We start from the raw sequence: 24,659 nt of genomic DNA, 5'->3' as shown, positions 1-24,659 counted from the left end.
AGTATCATACAATTCTAACTACTGAGCATCAGTGATTGCCAGTATAAAACAAAAATCTAACACTGAGCATTAGTGATTGCAAGTATAAAACAATTACAGCTACTGAGAATCAGTCATTGTCAGTATAAAACAATTCTTGCTACTGAGCATTAGTGATTGATAGTATCATACAATTCTAACTACTGAGCATCAGTGATTGTTAGTATCATACAATTCTAACTACTGAGCATCAGTGATTGCCAGTATAAAACAAAAATCTAGCACTGAGCATTAGTGATTGCAAGTATACAACAATTCTGGCTACTGAGCATCAGTGATTGCAAGTAAAAAGAAATATGTATAAAACAAATCTGTACATGATTAATATGATATGAAAATAACGTATGTAAACAATTTGTAAGATACACCTGAAAGGTTTCCGACAAACGGATGACCACTTTTTGTTCCGCGTCTAGAATATTAAATCTGTTGTAAACTGATAGTGATTAGCAAGTGAACTCGTTATGCGGTGCCAATAAGTTTCGGGGGGAATTGTTTGGCAGTCTGCCCCATCCATTAATGTGCCCCTACATTGTACGCTAATTTATATTTGGGGTTCTCTTATGTGTTCCCACAGAGTTTAGCTTGGGTCTATGTACCAAAGAGACCAGTTCCTGAATTGGTCCTAGTTCGGACCTCAGGTGTTCTCTGTGAATTTTAATAAGCTGCAAATGTGAACCAAGGTGTTCTTAGGGGGAGTATTTGCTACGTATCGGGGCTCATTTTGCATACGATCTCTATATTTTAAAGCAATTAACGTAGAAGATTGCAGCTTTCATTGCTTACACTACAAACTGTTCAGAGTCTGAAAAGACCAGTTATTGTGTTCGACCAGTAAAATCGAGCACACATTTTACTTGATTGGTCTCGACATTGTCTCGACAGTACTAAAGTGTACTCGACTGGGTCTCGACTTTACTTGATTAGTCTGATTAAGTACTTGATGATCTTTGTGTAGTCTGAAATGGTCTCGATCAAGGCTCGACCAATCTCGACCTGTCTGGACTTGTCTCGACTAGTCTGGAACTTCAAATTTAGTCTTGACTGGTGCTAATCAGCCCATTTAACTAAATAAGATATAGATCTTACAAAATTCCAGCTTATTTGGTAGTTTGATTTTTTGCTGTGAAATGAATGCAATAGGTCAAAATAAAAATGATAAAGGTCAGATAGGCATCTTTAATTTGTTTTTTCCAACTTTTTCAAATCAACTTGGATTTTCTTCTAACTATGCAGCTATCGTAGTAATATATTAAACCCAGGTCATTATGTCGTTTGGTGTATTACTGTCAAATTCAAGAATAAAGTTAATGTAGGTAAAAAAAAAAGCTAAGATTTGCAGTTTTTTTTTTTTTTAATTAACTTGGATTTTTATCAATCTATGCAGATATCTCAGTAATATTTTAAGCTTACTGAATCACAGGTCATTGTGTAGTTTAGTGTATTGCTGTAACATTTAAGAATTAAATTTTAAAAGCTAGTAATTGCTTTTCGGATTATATTCAGATAGTACACTTTAATTTGTTTTTAAACTTTTTCAAATCAACTTGGATTTTCATCAAACTATGCAGCTATCTAAGTAATATATATCAAGCTTACTATATCCCTGGTCATTATGAAGTTCGGTGTATTGCTGTCAAATTTAAGAATTTAATTTATCTCTAGAGGTCAAAGAAGCTAGAATTTGCAGTTCCGACTATATTTAGATAGTTCACTTTAATTCTTTTCATAACTTTTTCAAATCAACTTGGATTTTCATCAAGCTTTACAGCTACCTTGGTAATATATTGATCTTACTGAATCATAGGTCATCATATAGTTCAGTGTATTGCTGTCAAATTTAAGAATTAAATTAATCTAGGTAAAAAAAGGCTAGGTTTCGCAGTTTTGATAAAATTCAGATAGTACACTTTAAATTTTTTATTATAAATTTTTCAAATCAACTTAGATTTTTATCAAACTATAAGGCTGCGTTGGTAATATATTATTCTTACTCAAGCCCAGGTTGTTATGAAGTTTGGTGTATTGCTGGCAAATTTTAGAATTAAATCAATGTAGGTAAAAAAAAAGCTAGAATTTGCAGTTCAGATTATGTTCAGATAGTACGTTTTCCTTTTTTTTAATAACAATTTCAAATAAACTTTGATTTTCATCAAACTATACAGCTACCTTTGTAATATATTAATATTACTCAAGCAGAGATTGTTATGAAGTTTGGTGTATTGCTGGCAAATTTAAGAATTAAATTAATGTAGGTCAAAAAAGCCAGAATTTGCAGTTTGGAATATATTCAGATAGTACATTTTTATTTTTTTAATAACTTTTTTAAATCAACTTAGATTTTCATCAAAGTATACAGATACCTTGGTAATATATTAATCTTACTCAAGCACAGGTTGTTATGAAATATGGTGTATTGCTGGCAAATTTGTGATTTAACTTAATGAAGGTAAAAAAAAAAGCTAGAAGCTGCAGTTCGGATCATATTCAGATAGTACATATTTTTTATTTTATTAATTTTTTTCAAATCATCTTAGATTTTCATCAAACTATACAGCTACTTTGGTAATATAATATTCTTACTTAAGCCCAGGTTGTTATGATGTTTGGTGTATTGCTGGCAAATTTAAGAATTAAATTAATGTAGGTAAAAAAAACTAGAATTTGCAATGCCGACTATATCATGTATATTCAGTTAATACACTTAAATTCTTTTAATAACTTTTTTTAATCAACTTAGATTTTCATCAAACTATACAGCTATATTAGTAATATAGTTGTCTTACTGAATCCCAGGTTGTTATGTAGTTTGATGTATTGCTGTCAAATTAAAGATTTAAATTAATCTAGACAAAAAAGCAAGGATTTTTCAATTTCGGACAAAATTCAAATAGTACACATTAATTTTTTTCATAACTTTTTCAAATCAGCATGAATTTGCATCAAACTATACAGCTACCGTGGTTAAATATTGATCTTACTGAACCCCATGTCATTATTTAGTTTGGTGTATTGCTGTCAAATTTAAGATTTTAAATAATCTAGGTAAAAAAAGTTACGATATTAGAAATATATCTTTTATTATAATTTGGGATAAAGTATATATAAAATATTTATATAATTTCTTTAATGTTTTATCCTTTTTTTGTATTAAGTATATGACTATATCAAAAAGGGATAAAACATTAAAGAAATTATTAAAATAGTTCTTCTGATTTGTGGAGATTTATAAAGCAATACCTTCTGCTTGGGGCAAACTTATTAAAAGGGGCAAACTTATTAAAAAGATCACCTACAAGAGAGTTTTAAATTCTAAATAACATTCATTCATAGTTGCAACATCCTGTTAAATTTAAATCGCAGGTTTTTTTTAATTCACTAGATAAGTAATACACGAGTTTAAAAAAAGTATAGTTTTCTTTTAACTATAAAACTCATTTATACTGAGGTAATTTATTCATGTTAAAGCGCTTCTTGTATGCCATGTCTTTACATTTGACAAAAAAAATAGTTTTAGATTTGATTAAAATAAATTTTTACTGTAACTTTTATATATATATATATAGGCTTTTCTTGAATTGAATTTTAATATGCGTATTGTTGTGCGTTTACTTTTCTACATTGGCTAGAGGTATAGGGAAGGGTTGAGATCTCATAAACATGTTTAACCCCGCCGCAAGTTTGCGTCTGTCCCAAATCAGGAGCCTCCGTCCTTGTTAGTCTTGTTTGATTTTTCATTTTAGTTTCTTGTGTATAATTCGGAGTTTAGTATGACGTTCATTATCACTGTACTAGTATACATATTTTTAGGGGCCAGCTGAAGGACACCTACGGGTGCGGGAATTCTCGCTACAGTGAAGACCCATTGGTGGCCTTCTGCTGTTGCCTGCTCTATGGTCGGGTTGTTGTCGCTTTGACACATTCACCATTTCCTTCCTCAATTTTATTTTCCATTCGAGTTGTCTCCCTTAATATACCTTCTGAAAAACACAGGTTCAATTAAGCAGATTTGGCCTAGTTGAGAATATGGTAATTGTCAAACTTCATTAACATGAAAAACACGGATAATAAGTGAGGTATCAAATAGTCAATTATAAGGTGATTGTAACGCACTGATGTTATATGTCACAACAATTTCCATTCAATAAAAATTCGTCTTGTGGAAGAGTTCCTCTTATGCATCAAGTCCGGATGTCATATACATTCTAAGATTTCAGTAGCCAATTCGCACCACCTGAATGGGCAAGCTTGTTATACATATATGCTTTTACAAGGGACATGTCTCATCTTGTAAATATATGGGAAGTTTCCGCTTGATTCTTCAACTATTTATACGTATGTCCAAAATATACAGACATTCAGCCGGGAAGCAATTCTCATAATGGCGTCGATAATACGACAAAGATCACGTGCTTTTCCATTCAAAATTTTTTTTAGAAACGGAATTGACGTCACGAAAAAGACTACGTAAAGACATTTAACTTGTTTCCCGCTCTTAACCAATTTTACCGTTTGATGCGGCAGGTTCCAAACCTTTATAACATTATTATTTAAAGGCTGAAAATACAATATTTCAATTCAAATTTGGTGGTGAAAGATGAACTTACGGGCCGCGGAAGTGACACTTCAAAATAAATAAATTAAGATTAAAATGACACATGAAATAGTAACGTCTATTCCTATAGATGAGATGATAACTATTGATATTTTATTGAAAAAAAGCCCACTGATGGAAAATCTCGATAGGTAAACCGGCGGTGTGACGATTCAACAAATCTAAAAATAGGACGTTCAAAGGGGAATAAATCGATCCCAAAACAACAACAATACGACGGTGATGATAACTGACTGATTGAACAAATTTTGTCCCCTTATTATTGATTTATTAGCAGTGTTACTGGGCACAAAATAGAAAGTTAAATAAAAGTGCGAGTTTCAGTTTATCAAAAATATCTTTTAAAAGCGGTCATTTTTTACTTATCGTGTCTACATGTTAGTGTAACAAGGAGGTTAGTCCCGTCAGGATATAAACAGTAATAAAGCCCTCCTATGTTACAAACTCATGTATCTATTTTAAGTAAATGTTGGACTCCAGAAGCTGACTATTTGAATTTAACACGTCCACTACACTCTTGATATTTGTAAGAATGGATTGAAAAATATTTCATGGAATCATGGTTTTTATTTCAGTTATCTTCCATTGAAAAATGTCATACTTTTTTTTAAGGAAAATTCATAGTTGTGATTCTTAATTGAATTAATCAGAGACATATTAAACCACAAAGTCTAAGTCATTTAAACAATTGTTTCTAAATAAATGGCAATGAAAGAAACATTGTTTTAATATTTGTGTATTTTAACTAAAATTGAAACCATAGAAATATATTGTTTGGTCTTACTGTTCTTACAATATCCAGAGGACATCTTATTCCAATATTTTAACTAGCAAAAAAATAATTTAAAAAAAATGTATTTATGATCTTCATCTTCCTTTAAAAAAATCCAGATGAAATAAATTAAAGTTACTAGATTATATCTGGCATACAGATTATTCTGCAAAGTGCATTTACATGTAATAAAGTATATGTTAATTTTTTATTTTTTTTTAAATATTAGTTCCTTTGAACTAATTTATGAGCAGAACTCTTGTGCATTACCCATTCATTAATAATTCAAAAACCCTTCTTCAATTATTTAAAGAGGGGTAAGCATTTCAAAAATGCAATCCGTTTTTGATGTGTTTTGTTATTTTATTTTGCGATGTGATTATGGACTTTCCGATTAGATTTTAGCCAATGCCATAGTAATATGAATAGTAAATCTATATATATTTTTGCATGCAAACTTTTATCCAAATTATATATCATTTATTTCTGAATCTTTTAAAACAAGACAAAAAATTTACAAATTGTTATTTTACTTTGAATTCCTAAAATGTAAAAAAAAATCTATTCACACTTTTAAAATTGAAAATGGAAATGGGGAGTATGTCAATAAGACAACAACCCAACCATAGAGCAGACAACAGCCAAATGCCACCAATAGGTCTTCAATGCAGAGAGAAACTCCCGCAACCGGAGGCGTCCTTATGCTGGCCCCTTAACCAATATGATTACTAGTTCAGTGATACTCATACTAAACTTAGTTTTTTAAAGTTTAAAACCCAATATTTTTAAACCAAATAAATTCATTAAAGATTTTCATTGGAATAAAAAATATATTTTATGATTTAAATAGTCGTCAACAAATATTAAAAATTTTATGTTGGAGATTTGTCGCAATTTTAAAAAAAAAATTGTGTTAAGAACACAGGCACTTGTCTCAGATGGTTTTTATATAGTTTTTACATATTAAGGTATAAAGGATTTTTTTTCTGAGACAAGTGGCTGTGGTTAAACAGCAGTACACAACATTTTACTCCTGGCTTTAACATTTACAATGTGACAAACTGCAAAGCCAGATAGAGGGGGTATCTGCAAACTATTTATAAACAAATCAAGTTTAATATAAACAATTTAAACACACTTACATTCAACCTGACAGTATTTTTAATTCTTAACCTTAACACATGGCACCAATTATTGAAATTGGGTAAATTAATTTAAAGAGAAATCCTGGCTATTGATAAAGTAAAGGTTTCCTTTTATTAGTTAACCAGTTCCCTGAAAAAAGTTGGTCTTGCTATTTTAGATCTTTTCTAATAGTATTTTAAAAGTTATTTGAACTGATGGCATGATTGTGTCTTTAAAATTAGATTTTTCATTTTTTTTGTCAAAAGAAGTAAACTATGCAATATCATAAAAATTTTAAAAGAAAGCATTACAACAAACTATAAAGCTACATAAAATAAAAAATATTAGTATCACCTTCACCCTCATCATTTTTCATAATACATAATTTACAAGCAGTGTATATGGTGTTAGGGAGGAAATCAACCATACTCCACATTTGTCTTTAAATGGGATTGGATTTCCTCCCTTACACTGCTTTCATATTGTCTTAATTGTTCTTTAACCAGAAAAATTTTTGTTTCCCCCCTAAACCTTCAAGATTGGAGCCATAACCTCTAGAGGTCAATTAGAAACACGCCTTTGTAGTATGGAAATTTGTGGTATAATTTCAGAGAGATTCATACACTTAGACTTAAGTTATTGTCTGGAAACTACAAAAAAAACGCTAAGTTGGGCCCCTTTTTTGTCCCCTTATTTCTGATGACGACAACATGAAACTAACAAACGACCACAAAAAAATATGTTTAAATTGTTATCTTTTAAATAAGTAAATATAAATTTAAGCATTGATTTAATTTGAATTAGTTAATCTAAATTTAGTACACCTTTCCATTTTAAGAAACCTGGAGGCATGTCTTCATTCTTCTATTTGTGTGTGTATATCTGTTTTGTTCGATTGCTGTTAGGTACCAGAACATCCCTATGTTTTTGAATATTTTATTCTTTTGCTAACAGTAAATTTTATAAAATGACTATACAGAAGATTTACATGATAAAACTGAGGTATTAACTAATTACAGGAAACAACCGAAATACATTACATAACCCGACCAAATGTATATAAATTGTATTTAGTTTCGTACTTCCCGTGTGTGATGCGGTATATAGGGGTGTACTAGTTGCGTTCCATATGTTAAATTTCGCAGGAATATTTATGGTTGATATAATTTCCCAGTATCCTTGTTAGAATTGCGGAACAAAGAAGAGTTTGTTTATACAATCTTTCCATACATACGTTTTAAAGATGAGCTGAATGCCACTTATGCAACATATTGAAGTGGAGAGTAGTACTAATATTTTTTTTTTAATTATACATACAAATACATGAGACTTCCTACGCCTTGAAATGCTCCTTGTTGTATTTTAGTAATTTGATTGCTGTATAAATCTCTGAAACAAAAAAATACTTTTTATAATATTTAAAAGGTGTAATTTGAATGTTCATTTTATATTTCTTATTTTAAAAGGTCACTTATGGCGACAGACAACAGCTTATCCGATACAAATCGATAGTTTATTAGAGTCAATATTCGCATCAATCGGTATCAATTGGCACTTTTGGTATCATATGATAGGTTATTGGATACCTATTGTCCTGAACGACTAATTCTTTTTTCAGAAATTTGGCATAAAATAAGGGGGAAATATCCTGGTTACTCATCGTCACATCCAATAGACGTTTTCCAATGTTATATGTTACACAGTAGGTTCTATAACATTACCGTGTTCCAGTTTTAGTGAATATTGACTAATCTTGAATATTACTTTTCATGTGCAATGACTCCTATAAATAAAGACAACAGTAGTATACCGCTGTTCGAAAGTCATAACTCGAGTGCGAGAAAACAAATCCGGACTACAAAATATAACTGAGGGAATCACATCAAATATAAGAGGAAAACAACGAAACAACAGAAAAACTTCAATGCAACAAAAAACCAAACGACAATGCAACACACATGTAAAGGAACTATAAGATAAAAATTGCCATTTTCCTTACTTAGTACAGGACATTGTAAGAAAAAAATGGTGGGTTGAACCTGAATGTGTAGCTAGTCAAACATATTAATATAAGAAAGAATATGATTGCTTTGGACCAAATTGTTTTGACCCGATTTTTTTATATTTACCTTTCACTGTTGCATGTGAGATGCCCTAACAAACTTTGAAACATTATCTTGAGTTTTTATCTTGACATTATCTAAGACCACAATTGATGTTATCCCCATACAAGTTCGTAATATTTCACCGAAATATCTATTTACCAAAAAACTCTGCAAACGTTGTACTGTTCACTTTTTATATGTTAATGTCTCAATTTAAATTGTAACCTGGTTTTTTTTTCGTTTTCTTTACAAAGTAACAGTATGAGATATTGTCCAAATCTAGTCGAAGGTACAACCATAATGTAGTTCCTACATAGTTTGATCATGTTAAAGAAGTTATGAGTTTTTCAAAATGCTAAAAACATAGAAAAATATCATGTTATTCAAATTGTTAAAACAATTTGTACGTATTAGAATATTGCATATTGTCATCACGACATTTTAAGGCTTGATCATTTACTTGTTTTGTAGTAATCTCCAGTTTGATTTACTAGAACTTTGTTGTCCAAAAATGGTTTATTAATGAACACTTGACATAGTAGAGTAGACACAGGCTACAAATTGGAGAGAACATGAAAAAATTACCGTGTCTTATTTGTAAATGTTTTGTTCAATTACGTTATAGATGAAGAAGAACACATGATAAAGCCACCTTGTTTTATGATCTCCTTACTTATAGCTATGACTTTTCAACTTTCTACTGTACAATTCCAGAAAATCTTATCTATATCTCCCTATTGATATGATATATTTCCGTGCTTGTATTTCCTATCATGATTTTCTTGATAGAGGGTTGCTGCTCACAAGGATGCTATTACACCAAGAGTTCCAAATGGTGAAGTTGGAATCATCCTTTCGTAAATTTTATTGACGTCATTACGAGTTGGTTGACCGTTATGGATTAACCGTTTCAAAGATGATATCGGATATGTTCCTTACTTCGTAACTACAATCCCCTTTCTGTTCATGAATGTTACCTACCAAATTATACTATTTACCGGATTTGTTATAACATGAGCAACACGACGGCTGCCAAATGTGGAGCAGTATCAGCTTACACTTCCGGAACACCTGAGATCAACCCCAATTTTTGATGGGGTTCGTGTTGCTTATTCTTTAGTTTTATATATTGTGTCATGTGCACTATTGTGTGTCTGTTTGTCTTTTTCATTTTTAGCCATGGCGTTGTCAGTTTATTCTAGATTTATGAGTTTGACTGTCCCTCTCGTATCTTTCGTCCCTCTCTTATCAAACAGAGTTTTTCTTCAATAAATGATCTATTATATAATTGGGTTTCTGATTTATTTGCTGCACCTCTTCTGTATGATAAAGGAAACATTTAATATGTCTGATATACTCATTGGAACTACGGTCAGGTGAATGCGACAATAACAACTCAAATAATCAAGGTCGTCCGTAATGGTAAACTTTACATAATATAAACTTTTGTGTGTGTTAATTTAATTTTACAAATTTGATAACGAACGTATGGCATTACAAGTATATTTCTATTATCTGCATGCGATTTAAAGAAAAAGAGCTATCATTCTCTTTTTGTCAATTGTACATAATTTAAAAAATCATCTTCATTTTGGAAATAATACTTATTTTTAATTTTCATAGAAATATTTGAAAAATTGTAGGCATATTACATGATCGTTGTTTCTGTTGGGAAGTTTGATGGACAAACAGTAAATTTTTGGCTTGCACAGTTAACATAAAAGTAGTCTGAGTAGTAATTAGACTGACAGCTACATCTGTATGGACATTCTGAACCAAAAACAAAAGACACTGCAATAATCAGCATTAGTAGACCAACAGCTACTGGATAGTACAGCGTCCTCATTCTGAAATATAATGCATAAAATAAAACTGAAGTAATTTAATATGAAAAATTAAAAAATCATAAACCCATGCACATCTCATGCAAATATAATGCACATTTATTTCACCTCTTAGCATTAACACAAAAATGTTTTACACAACAAAAAAAACAAGAAAACAAGGAAAAATGTTTTTTTCCACGATGTTTTATTTTCTTATGGACCTCCGGTTTATTGTTTTAGTTTCAATACTAATCTTGAATTTCAAAGTTTATCATTAGAACGTGGTGCTCACTTACTTTTAACCGTAATTAGATATTTATGAAATCGTTTGTTTGATTTATTCAGTTTTTCAGTGTTATTGTTTCAACGAGAAAAATACATTCAATTTTTGTCGGTCCTAGGGACGATTTGACTGTCAATTACTGTTCTTGGTTTCGTTTTTTTTTTTTATTATTTCATTAAACTTCATAAATAACGAAAGAAACTTCATTTGTAGGCTTTTCAAATGTTTAGTAGACGTATTGTCTTTCATCCCTTTTTAAGCTTGCATACATTCGTACGATTATTCTTTGCACAAAGTTATACAACACAGTAGATATTTGTTTCTCCCTATAGTTAATTTTTCTTTTCGTGTTTCTGAAATTCTGGTAACTAACTTATTTATGATTTCTAAAAACATTTATATGGGTTTTTTTTGTTAGGTTTTTTTTCTATCTTCAAAGAGTTCACATCAATAGGCGGTAAATACCAGAGGCATATTCTAAACATAAGGAGAATCTGGCAGCGCAATAGATAAACTACCTGAAACGACGTAAAAAAAAGATAATAAGAGTGCACAAATAAATGTATAGTCAACTTCAAATTTGGCAACACGACCCGGGGTTGATGTAAGGTGCTTTAGACCTTCATCTGAAAATTGCAGAACATTGTGGAGTACACGATACTATTTAACACCAACGACTCGAGATGAAGCCATGCAGAGGGAAGACTTATATGACGCATCTGACATATCGGATGAAGACACGTCAAATTGAGACAGATTTGACACGATGAATTACGGACAACAATAAAACAAATCATTGCTCAGTTTCTATGAAAAAAAAACGAATGGATAAATACTGCCTCATTGAAATAAAGAAAAACCCAGATAGAAGTTAAAATAAAAAAAACAAAGCTTTAAACCATTATAACGTAAATATAGCAGGTGTCAAGTCTTGAATCAGATCTCAAATCTGACAGCATTAAAGTGGTTCTTAAGTTAGACTAAAGATGTAAAACTCAATATATAATTGACATTAATGATATAAAACCATTTAAACATGTTACTATTCACTACAAACTGATCAGAGTCTGAAAAGACCAGATATTGTCATAGACCAGTACAGTCGCGTACACATTTTACTCGACTAGTCTCGACATTGTCTCGACAGTACTTAACTGTACTTAACTGTACTCGACTAGGTCTCGACTTTATTTACTAAGTCTGATTCAGTACTTGATTATCTTGGTGTAGTCAGAAATGGTCTCGACCCAGGCTTGACCAGTCTCGACCTGTCTTGACTAGTATGGACCTACAAATTTAGTCTTGACTGGTGTTAATCAACAGATATAACCAAATTAGATATAGATCTTACAACATGTTAGTTTATTTGGTAGTTTGGTTCATTGCTGTCAAATTAAAGAATTTAACTAATTGGTAAAAAAAATGATTAAATTCAGATAGTAAACTTTAATTCTTTTTATAACTTTTTCAAATCAACTTGGATAAAACTATACAGCTACCTCAGTAATAAATTGATCTTAGTAAATCCCAGGTCATTATGTAGTTTGGTGCATTGCTGTTAAATTTAGGAACTAAATTATTACAGGTAAAAAAAGCTAGGATTTGCAATTTCGGACAAAATTTGGATAGTACACTTTAATTTTTTTTATTACTTTTTAAAATCAACTAGGATTTTCATCAAACTATACAGTTATCTTAGTAATATATTGATCTTACAGAATTATAGGTCGTTATGTAGTTTAGTGTATTGCTATCAAATTTAAGGATTAAATTAATCGTGGTAAAAAAAGCTACAATTTGCAGTTCAGACAAAATTCAGATAGTTCACTTTTAATTATTTCAAAGCCACTTGAATTTCCATCCAAATCTACAGCTATCTTTATTATATATTTATTTTACAAAAAACTGGTAATTTAGTATTTTGATTTATTGCTGTCAAATTTAAATATTTAAATTATAGGTATCTATCCGAATTTTGTAAAAATTAAAAAGTCTTTTTTACCTATTAACTAGGTCATTAAATTTGACAGTAAAACACCAATATACGAAACAACCTGGTTTTTGTATGATAAATATATAATGAAGATAGCTGACAAGTTTGATGAAAATCCAAGCTGAGTTGAAAAATTTGTGAAATTTAAAAAGTTACACTTTTTTTCGTTAAAACAAAAATTTAATATCATGAAATTTAATAACAATTCTTGATAACCTTTTAAAATACGAAATATGTTCCAAAGTTACAGTTAAAATTTATTTTTGTCAAATTCAAAATATTTTTTGTAAAATTTAAAGACATGGCATACAAGAAGCACTTTAATACTTAAATATGGTTTAATTACCTCAGTACACGTGTGTTTTACCTACTTTTCTTAAACTGGTGTATTACTTATCTATGGAGTTCAAAAAGCCCTGCGAATTAAGTTTACCAGGATGTTGCTATTTTGAATGAATGCTATTTAGAATTTAAAACTCTCTGGTGCAGGTGTGATCTTTTCAATAAGGTTGCCTTAGGCAGGCGGTATTGCTTTATACATCACCACTAATCAGAAGAACTATTTTAATAATTTCCCTTTGATCCCTTGTTGATATATTCTTCAAAAAGGGATAAACAATTAAAGAAAACTATATAACTATATTATATATACATTATCCAAAATTATAATAAAAGATTTATTTCTAATATGAGGTAAAGAATGTTCGCTGCGCGGTTTCAAAATAAATAACTTTTCATAACACTAGTATATATTGATAGAAGATGAATTGAGGAATAAAAAAAGAAAAAAAATATCCATGTGCTTGTTTTTGAGATAAAAGCCATTAAAATCTAGGCGGGAAAATGATCTCTCTTGATTTTTCATAGCTTCATCACTCACCTGTTAAAGTTCTAAAAAGCTATTTAAAAATAAATAAGATTTTGTAAGACTTTTACAAATGGCTTATAATTATACATGTAAAAGATTTATAAATAGAAAAATTGGGGTCCATGGGCAAAAATATTTAAGGCATTCAAATGGATAAAACCAGAGGATTTTGAAAATCTGACAAAAATTCCAAAACATGACTAGCAGACATCGTTAATTACACAGTGACATTGTTGGCTGTTGTATTTTAATATGAAACCTATGTATTTTTCCGGTTTTTTTTCCAGGAATTTAGGAATATTAGTTTTAAAAAAAAAAACACCTGCCAATTAAGAAACACCTTAATTAGATTTAAGACCCTTAGTATAGGTGTGGCTTTTTGTGTTAAATGTTTTTCTGAATTTAGTCCGAACTGTAAATTATAGCTGTTTTGAAAATGAGGTCACGGTCAACTTAAACCTGCGCGATTGACATATATATCATAAAATATTTCTATACACCAAATATAGTTAAAGAAAGAAGACCAAATCTCAAAAACTTAACTTCAATCCTGTTATCTATGTTGAGATTATCTGAAACCATTCCCGAATTCGATACCTTTGAGGATAACAAATCTATCCAATGGAAACATCTAAACGTAAATGTGTGTCGTTATTTCGTCAAGTAGTCAAGTAGTCAATTGATATTTAAGATTGAATTTCCGATAACAGTTAAACAAATTGTGGTTGGGTCTGGCTATTCAATTACCTGATATGAATGAAAGAGTTTCAATAACATTAACGGTACCAATTTCCCTGCACCAGATGCGCATTTCGACAATACATGTCTCTTCAGTGATGCTCGTGGCCAAAATATTTGAAATCCAAAGCTTATATATAAGATGAAGAGCTATAATCCAAAATGTCCAAAAAGTATAGCCAAATCCGTGAAAGGAATCAGAGCTTTGCATGAGGGAGATACATTCCTTAATTCATAATAATTTCTAACATTTTGTAACAGCAAATTTTAATAACGACATTATGAGTCTGGAATAAATAAAAGGCAACAGAAGTATACTGCTGTTCGAAATTTATAAATCAATTAAGAAAAAAACAAATCCGGGTTACAAACTAAAACATAGGGAAACGCATCAAATGTAAGACTAGAACTACGACTCAACAGAAACACAACATTAAAACGTACATAACACACACAAAAACGAACTATAATATAACAATGGCCAATTTCCTGACTTGGTACAGGACATTTTAAGAAAACAAATGGTGGATTGAACCTGATTTTGTGGCATGCCAACCCTCCCGCTTTTATGATAAATATAACATTAGATGATAACATTACATTACAGGACTACAATACACATAAATGGGAGAACACATAGGACAGAGAAACACACGAATGATAGCTTACAAAAGGTATAAGGTTTAGGTTTTTTAATACACAAAACGTGTGTTTCGTCCACACAAGACCAACCACTGACGCCCAGATGAAAAAAGACCGAAAGCCAAAACAAGTAAAAAGTTGAAGGGCATTGAGGACCAAAAGTTCAAAAAAGTTGTGACCAATACGGCTAGATTTATCTGCCTGGGATAACAACACCCGAATTATTAAGAATAATTCATACTTTTGCAAACAGTAGATTTTATAAAATGACTATATAATAGATATACATGACAAAAAAACCGAAGTGGGGGCTAACTACAGAATTAAAACGGATACATTACATAAAACAACCAGCACATAAATATACACAGCCGAGCTAGCCAAAGTCATCAACGCACTTGGTGACGTCATATTTGAATTTCTAAAAAGATTTCTCAAAAATAAGATAGAATTAGGATATGATTCAAGATTAGATTTGTAAGACAGATATAATATTTATTAATAAAAATTAAACCATTGTGGTGACGACAGCCTATTCATTTACCGTGGATTCTTTTTCAAGAATCAACGCTTCCTAAACCTGTCTCTGAAATGGACTCACTATTTCATATTGTTTTGTTTCCTTTGTGTGCCGTAATTACATTAAGTTTGTATTGGCTAATTTACTGATTTCTGTTCACTAATGGAATTGTTTTAAAAACTTTCCTTTAATTTTTGTAATTTCTATATACCTTCACTGGGAATCGAACCCGCCCATGAATTCTTTATCGTGTTTCTGACATCAAAATATCGACGAAACCTCTCAGCTACCAATCGGTTACGATTTAAATGTCTAGTTTATACATATAAATGAATGGATATACATCGGTAACACAGACACACGGGGCTGTTACCTTTATATATACATAAAAGGCAAACGTATAGTATGAATTGGTAGTCACGAGGTTTCATGGAAAGATAAATTATTAAAGGTACGGTCTTGTCTGTTAAGGTTCGAATCCCTGAATTCTCTTTGCTGTCCCTTTTCTCCAGTTTTCCAGTTTTTGTTCAGGTTTTATATGTTATTGTGGATATTTTGTGTAATAAAAGCAAGTTTGGTCTTTTCATACTTGAATTATTGTTGGCTATATCAAATGTTTAAAACCAAAATGGCTACGTTCTATTTCTCCATTTTTGTTTTATAGATTAATATAATATGATTTCATCTGTTTTACTACAAAATTTTACAACTGTCAATTCGAAAATTTCTATGCAAGAAAATCATGATGTTCCTAGAATTAGGCTTTTTGTTAGAAATTTCGGATACATACTTATTATATGGTCGGGTTGTTTTCCCTTTGACACAGTCTCCATTTCCATTTTCAGTTTTAATAGAAATAAGTCAGAATATATCTTTTTTGTAAGAACAGATAACATTCAGATCCGTTATAGTATGAAGATCTTTAAGGGGTAGACGTGTTGTGTTATAATATATTTTTTTATTTCTTAACCATTTGAATGTGATATTTAATTTATTGTAATGGATCGTTTCACACGATTACATGGTTATTTAAACTCACTTACAATACCTTCTAATTAAGAATAGGCGTTAATTTTTAAAAGGCATCAACACAATAGTTTAAGTTATAGATACAATGGATAAGCGTTGACTCATGAAAAACAAACCATTCGCCCTCCGGGCTCATGGTTTCTTTTTCAAGAACCAACGCTTATCCATTGTATCTATATAACTTAACCCATTTCTCTGACGTCAGTCTGTTGTTCTAACAGTGGATTATTTTTCAAGAATCCACTGACCACCATGTTAACTTAAGATAACTTATATCTTAACTTTAAACTTTTAACTTACGATATGATATCCTCTCAAAAACGAGTGACTAATGTAAGGCTCGAACAGGCGCGTATTTTCGACAGTACAGTCTGAAGTCTATGCGTGATACCATTAGACCACGAGTGCTAATAAATATTATTATTTGAATATCACTCTTATAGCGTATATCTGTCAATACATGCCAATAAACTATATTTCTGTCTTTTTGTTATTTAATAAAATATATAAACAGTATAGAATCAAGGAATTGTAAATATTACTTATTAGTACAATTCCATGATAAAAAAGAATCCATGTACACATCACACGTATCACTTTAAACGTACATGGCCATTCCCTTTTCATCATAACATATGCTTACTTTTGGTTTCAGTATTATAATGACATCATACCATGATCACTTAGTTTTTCTTTGTTCACACTCAAATATGAGAGAAATCAAACGACACAACGGAAACACAACGTTAAAATGTAACACACACAGAAACGAACTATAATATAACAATTACCATATTCCTGACTTGGTACAGGATATTTTGAAAGGAAAACATGGTGGGTTGAACCTGGTTTTGTGGCATGCCAAACCTCCTTCTTTTATGGCCATGTGAAATATAACATTAAAATGACAACACAACATTACAGGACTACAATATAAATAAATAGGAGAACATAATTGACAAAGAAACACACGAGTAATAGCTAACAAAAGGCAACAAGTTTAAAATTTTAATACGCCAGAAGTGCATTTTGTCCACACAAGACTTACTAGTGACGCCCAGATACAGAAGTTTGAAAGCCGAAACAAGTACAAAGTTGAACAGCATCGAGGACCAAAAGTTCAAAAAAGCTGTGCCAAAAACGGCCAAGGTACCAGAGCATCCCTATTATTTAGAATAATTTATACTTTTGCAAACAGTAAATTTTATAAAATGACTATACAAAAGATATATGATAAAACTGAAGTATTCACTAATTACAGGAAACAACCGAAATACACTACATAACCCGACTAAATGCAGCACATCCGAATAAGTTTAAACCTCAACGCCAAGTGACGTCATATTTGAAATTGTAAAAAATGACAAAATTATTACGTCACATTTGAATTTGGAAACTACTTCTTTGAGGGTAAAACCAGAAACAAAATAGTCAACTTTATAGGAAAAAACAAGATTTTGGTAGAACAAAAAAATTACAATAAAAAAAAATATTCCGGGTACTAGTCTAGAACTTAGCACTGTTAATAACACAGTTACTTCTTTCGGTGTCAAAGACTAGACGATCACGGCTATGAACAGCTTACATGTTTCATTGAAAAATTGACATAATATGATTTAAAATCTAAATTTTAAATCAGTTATCGGTAGTGCTCATACCACTGTCCGTCGTTATACTACTTCGTCAAGTAATAGTATTTGGTTTCTAGTTGGATTATCGATCTTTGCAAGTGACTGATTTACCCATAATCCTCCTTTAAACGTCGACATTTAGGAAAAGCAGACACATTTTTAGCCATAGATTTATCTTCTAGAAAAATGAGATATAGATAGATTAAAAACAATATTTTGGTAGAAAAAAAATTACAATAAAAAAAATTATTCCGGGAACTTAGCACTGTTAATAACACAGTTACTTCTTTCGGTGCCAAAGACTAGACGATCACGGCTATGAACAGCCAAATGTTTCATTGCAAAATTGACAAAATCATATATTGTACATGTGTAGTACACTACCAACAATTTGCCTAAACTGAACATTAAATGCCGCTATATAAATAGTACTTTTAGGACACATCACTAATCAGTACATTTAATGCTGCTATATGAACAGTACTTTTAGAAAACATCACTAATCAGTACATTAAATTCCAATACATAAACAGTACTTTTAAGAAACATCACTAATCAGTACATTTATTTATATATCAATTTTCTTAATGTTGAGAAAAAATTGTTTTCAGTACAGAAAATTTCAGTCATTTTTCAGTATGTTAAATTTCAGTCACATTTCAGTACTGAAAATTTCAGTCATTTTTCAGTAGTCAAAATTTCAGTCATTTTTCAGTAATAAAAATTTCAGTCATTTTTCAGTACTGAAATTTTTAGTCATTTTTAAGTACTTCTAAACATACAATATAAGGTCAATGTCAGAAAAAAATTTAAAATGTTTTTTATACTGCAACTAGTTGTGTTTATTTCATATAAAATATAGTAACACAGGTATATCATGTATATTGTGTACGATGTCAATTTCATCATGGAACACTTTCTCCACACTCAGGGGTCCAGTAAGGGATGAAAATAAGTTTGACATATGTGTTACGATTTGAATAGCTATCAATTTATTAATTTAAGTTGCAGTTTAAAAACAATATTAGGTCAATGTCAGAAAAATATTTTTTTTGTTTGTACTCGGCGCAAAACTGGGGAACGGCTCAGTAGAACCTCGTCCTTCCCCAGTTTCTCGGCCTCATACAAAAAATATTAACGAGACTGAGAAACTGGGGAAGGGCGAGATTTTACTGTGCCCTTCCCTTCCCCAGTTTTTTTCAGAATACTAAAAAGTTTATATTTTTATGACATTGACCTACTATTGTTTTTATACTGCAACTTAAATTAAAACATTGACTTTTAAATCGTAACTATTATGTAATAATAGCATAAATATCAAATTTATTTGTATCCTTTAATGAGCCCCTGATTGTAGAGAAAGTGTTCCATGATGAAATTGACATTGCACAAAATAAAGAAATCAACGACAACGGAAGCCCACAATGAACGGTGTTTTACTCTTTTGCTGACGACAACTTCCAAATCTACTCAGGACACAGGCACTTGTCTCAGAAAAAAAATTTCATATATACCTTAATATAAATTTCCTATATACCTTAATATAAATTTCCTATATACCTTAATATATTAAGGTATATAGGAAATTTTTTTCTCAGACAAGTGCCTGTGACTCAGGACCAGGATTCTTTAAGGTAAACTGTTACGAAATATATCAAAGTAGTTCACATTTGAGTATGGTGGTAATTAGTCCAAATAATTATGACGTCTTGAAAAGCTATTATAATTTTATAATAGCCTTTTAAGACGTCATAATTATTTGGACTAGGTGGTCATGAAATCAAATAAGGTGTTCAAACATAGGGTATTTAAGTAGGTGCAAAACTATGGAAGGGAATATCCGCCAAAATTATACCATTCTTAATTTGTGAAATGCAATTTCTTAATTCGTAACATTTGCAATTTCTTAATTTGTTAAATGTAATTTCTTCAATTTGTAACATGCATTTTTTTTCCATCCGTTACCAGCATTTCTACATTTTTTGATTTGTGAAATGTAATTTCTTGATACATGTGTAAACACAATTTCTTTATTTGTTAACGTATTTTCTTCATTCGTTTCATGAATTTCTACATTTCTTAGTTTTTGAAGTAGTTACTTTGTTTGAGTCACGTTTTATGAGATCGCGTCTGTGTAATTGTGACCGTTGTCAGCCAAAGAGAAGTTGCGTTTCTAAAAAAAAAAGTTACAAATCAACATGTTACAAATCAAGAAGTTTGAATAGTTTATATCAGTTATAAAAGGCCACGGCAAAAAATGCGAAACAATTAAGGCGATATATAACAAACCCATTCTAAAAACTTCAAATCTGAGTCGACAGATATGCACATACAATAACCACTCAACTACATGCTCATGATAATGTGGCAGGATTCAACATGTGTGTGAACGTTCAACCCCTAAATTTAGACAGTCAGTGTTGTAATAGTATAACATAAAAACAACGTTTAAAAGTCCGTTGCAATTGAATTAACCCAAAAGATCGGTACGAGACACAAAAACAGCTAACATTTACTCAAGATTATAAACGCGAAGCACCAAAATAAGAGTATTTGTAGTAACTGAAACCTACTAGTACTAGTAGTTAAAAGCCAATCAAAAACCAGCATATAAATCATGCTCTTCCAGACTAAAGTATCAACCACTGGCGGATCAAGAAATGTTCATAAGGGGGTTGTGGCAAGAGGATACTCGCTCTAATAATGCTTCAGTATATTATCAACCCCGCCCCCCCTTTCAATCCCTCTCTGTCAAGCATTACACAACTAACGGATTTAGTCATAAACAGTCTGAAAAACGCCATATATACCTTGCCCACTTGTTCCTTGAAAACATAAACATTTGTACGATTAAGGTTCTTAGAAAGTGGTGGTCCTAATGTTTTGACCAGTACTAGTGGATTTGTCTTACTCTCCAAGGACAAACAGGGAATAAACAGATTTTAAGAACTCTGCAATATCTTTTAAATACAGTTTCTAAAGAACAGATGTCCTTTTCGGTCAAATATATATACCAGTAAAATATTGACCATTTTTTAAATAGTTTCAGATTAATTCAAAAAGATAATAGTCTGAGCTTTAAGGCGTATTTGTTTATCTTAATTAATTTAGAAAAGTATACAAAAATATCGCGTACACAGCAATTTCTTCCAACCATTATTTTGTCTTGACAATAGATCCCATATTGACAGTTTGCTGACAATTTGCATATAGGCTTTTTTTTTGCGTGATTAAATAAAATATGTAATAAAAACATATCTTCATGTGCTACTTTCTTAGTAAAATAAGGTCGATTTTTTTTATATTTGCTCAAAATTCGGATTTGTTGACGATTTTTTTCTTTCGACAGAAATACATAACTTTTTTGTTTCAAAAGATAAACATAATCTGTTTTATATATAACATGTAGTTTAAATTTGTGCAATGTGTTTTTTCAAATAATTCATACTTTTTAACGAAACTTTACTGTTGAACACAATTTTTATTTATTTTTTTAAAACTGAAAAAAAAAATTAAATGTCTGAATATCTATATTATTTCTTTTTTTAGACATAATTTGGACTAATTTGTACACCAGATGCACTTTCATGCCCTCTTTTTTGCTACATGAGTCGTGTTACCAAGGACATATGTAAACATATGGGCATATTTTTTGTTAAGCTCATGTGGCTCTATTGAACTAATAAAGTTTAATACCGCAGTCCCACTAGGCAACGATAGCACTACGATTTGTGAAAAAAATGCAAATCGTGTAGATCGCAGAAAGGTCGTATCACGGTCGTGATGAGGTCTTAAAGATCGTGATGAGAGTAGCCAACTTTAAACATGTTCAAAACAATCGTGGTGCGGTCGTGGCGAAATCATGTCGTAGTAGAAGCGTAGTGAGAGTGCACTAAGATCGTAGCAAGATCGCAAAGGTCGTTGTATCATCGTGCCGATAGCGTAGCGAAAGTGTGGTTTTATTCGGATGGACAACTACGATCTCACAGCGACGTGAACATTTTCAAAGTTGGCCACGCTCATCGCGATCTTGAAGACCTCACCACGACCGTGATACGACCTTACTGTGATCTACACGAGCGTACTACGATCATCAATATTTCATTATTTTTCACAGATCGTAGTGCGATTGTGGCCTAGTGGGACTGCGGTATTAAAACAAATATTTTTTAGTGCGTGTCGAAATATTTTGGTGAATACAGAGAATTGCTCTTAAATGTTCACCAATGTAGAAAAAACTTCATATTTTGCTGTGTATTTATCAAATTAAAAAAACAATTCACGATTTACGTGGCGACGGATTTTTTTAACCAAAAACAAATTTAAATCTTGTTTTTAGGAACTTTTTATGATTTTTTTTATTATAATTTATTATTATTAATGGACCACAATTCATTATACATGTTTTATTCAGTTTTGTTTTGTTATAGTCACTACATATATTATAATCTAAGTAGAAAAACATATTTTTTTGCAATATATTTATCTCATTTAAAAAAAATTGCACGATTTACGTGGCGACGGGGTTTTTTTTAACCAAAAACATTTTAAAATCTTGTTTTTAGGAACTTTGTTATGATTTTTTTAATTAGCTTTTTTATTAATGAATGGACCACAATTAGTTATACATGTTTCATTCAGTTTTGGTTTGTTATAGTCACTCGCATGCATTATTATCTAAATACAGTTTTCCTTGAAAATCGTTAAAAATGGGAATTTTGGGCTTTTCACCTGAAAAAACGGGACGGGCAATGTTCGATTTTGTTTCATTATATGATTGGGTACCCCTCCCTGATCAAAATGATGTATCATATTGGTATACTATAACTAAGAAAAAACTCCAGGTTTCCTGCAAAAGTTGTGTCTACCAAATAAACTGGCGTAACTAAATTTTCTAATAAATTATCGTAAACTTTGTTTATGTAATCCAACATAAAACAAATGTGCTATATTCGACGGCATCGACGGCAAATTGAATTGTTGTTTTGTAACTTCTTCATCAGAATATCGCCTGAAGAGGTCCTGATTCATATTTTTTTTAACTGTTCAACAGAATATATTCTGGAGATATACAGAAGAGACCAATAAAAAACATGTAAAAACGCCCTAGGTCTGTACATGAAGAGACATATATATCAGCTGTTGAGTACTAGTGCTATTCTCAAGTATTTTTGGGACTTGTCTGTCTGTCTGTTTGTCTGTCTTTTTGGGACTTGTCTGTCTGTCTGTCTGTTTATGGTCCTTGGACAGAAAATTCACTTAAATAATTTCAGCACTTTTGCATTATGCTTGACGATATTTACTTGATATTTGTTATATTCAATGTAGTATAAAGAACAAGTTTAACCGATAGGGGACTATATGTATTGCCATGCAATAGACAACTTTCGAGTTCGATGCATTTCCGTCAAAAATTCTGGTTTAAGTGAACATCATTCGTACGTTCAGGGGCATCGGTACTACCGTTCCCATGTTGAGCGAGTCGTTGCAAAACTACATTGCTTTATTGCACAAATTATTCGGCAAATTATGTTCTCATTATTGACAATCAGCACTGCTGTTACAATGTATAAGGAGACTGTGATTTTAAAAGTTCTTACAAAACAAACTTTATTCTTAGTTTATCCTGTATAATGACGATCACTAACACGCTTGATGAACCGTAATAGTGCAGGGATACTGTTACAGGCGATCCCCTCTATCTAGTAAATGACGTCATAAAGGCGTACATAACTGACGAGTTTACTGCCTAATTTCACTTATTGCCGCTAACATTACATCTACTACCTAATGATAAGAAATATTTCTGGCTGTCACAAATGAGCATTTACCAACTCTCATGTGCCTAGGAAATTACATTATTAAAGGTTTAGAAATAAGATGCAGATGTAAACAAAATATATGAAATAACAGAGGCGGACTTAGGGGGGCCCGGGCCCCCCTTTTTTTGAAAAAATTTGGTTGCTTATATAGGGAATCACTGAAGCGTGACTGGAGCGGGCCCCCTCTTTGGCAGTCAGTGGGCCCCCACTTATGAAAATTTCTGGATCCGCCACTGAATAACATAATATTTTATTGTTATAAGATTTAATATAATAGTTATATAAGACACATGTTGTGTTAACTCTGATCCTGTTCATAACGTTATAGTAATTGTATTAGTTTTCTATTTTGCTTTTTCCAACCATAATGTCTTGTAAAATGATGACCTTTATGGGTTCTTGATTAGATTAATAAAATTCTTATCTTATCTTATCTTATACAAAATCTAAAATATGATTTTTTTTTGTTCATTCATTAATGAAAGTGAAATAGTCAAAAAAATGATTCGCTTAAACAGCCAGTATAGATCAATTTTGTCATGAAATTGCCTCCTTTGAAAGTATGCATTTGTGCATGCAGGTCATAATTTAATTTGTTGAATGAATTCTTTTTACTATTAGTGGGTGCCGTGGGAGGTCCACTGGAATTTT

Source organism: Mytilus galloprovincialis, chromosome 3, assembly GCF_965363235.1.
Source record: "Mytilus galloprovincialis chromosome 3, xbMytGall1.hap1.1, whole genome shotgun sequence".
Taxonomy (NCBI): Eukaryota; Metazoa; Mollusca; class Bivalvia; order Mytilida; family Mytilidae; genus Mytilus; species Mytilus galloprovincialis.
The sequence above is the reverse complement of the archived record's forward strand: the minus strand, read 5'-3'. Positions refer to the sequence as shown.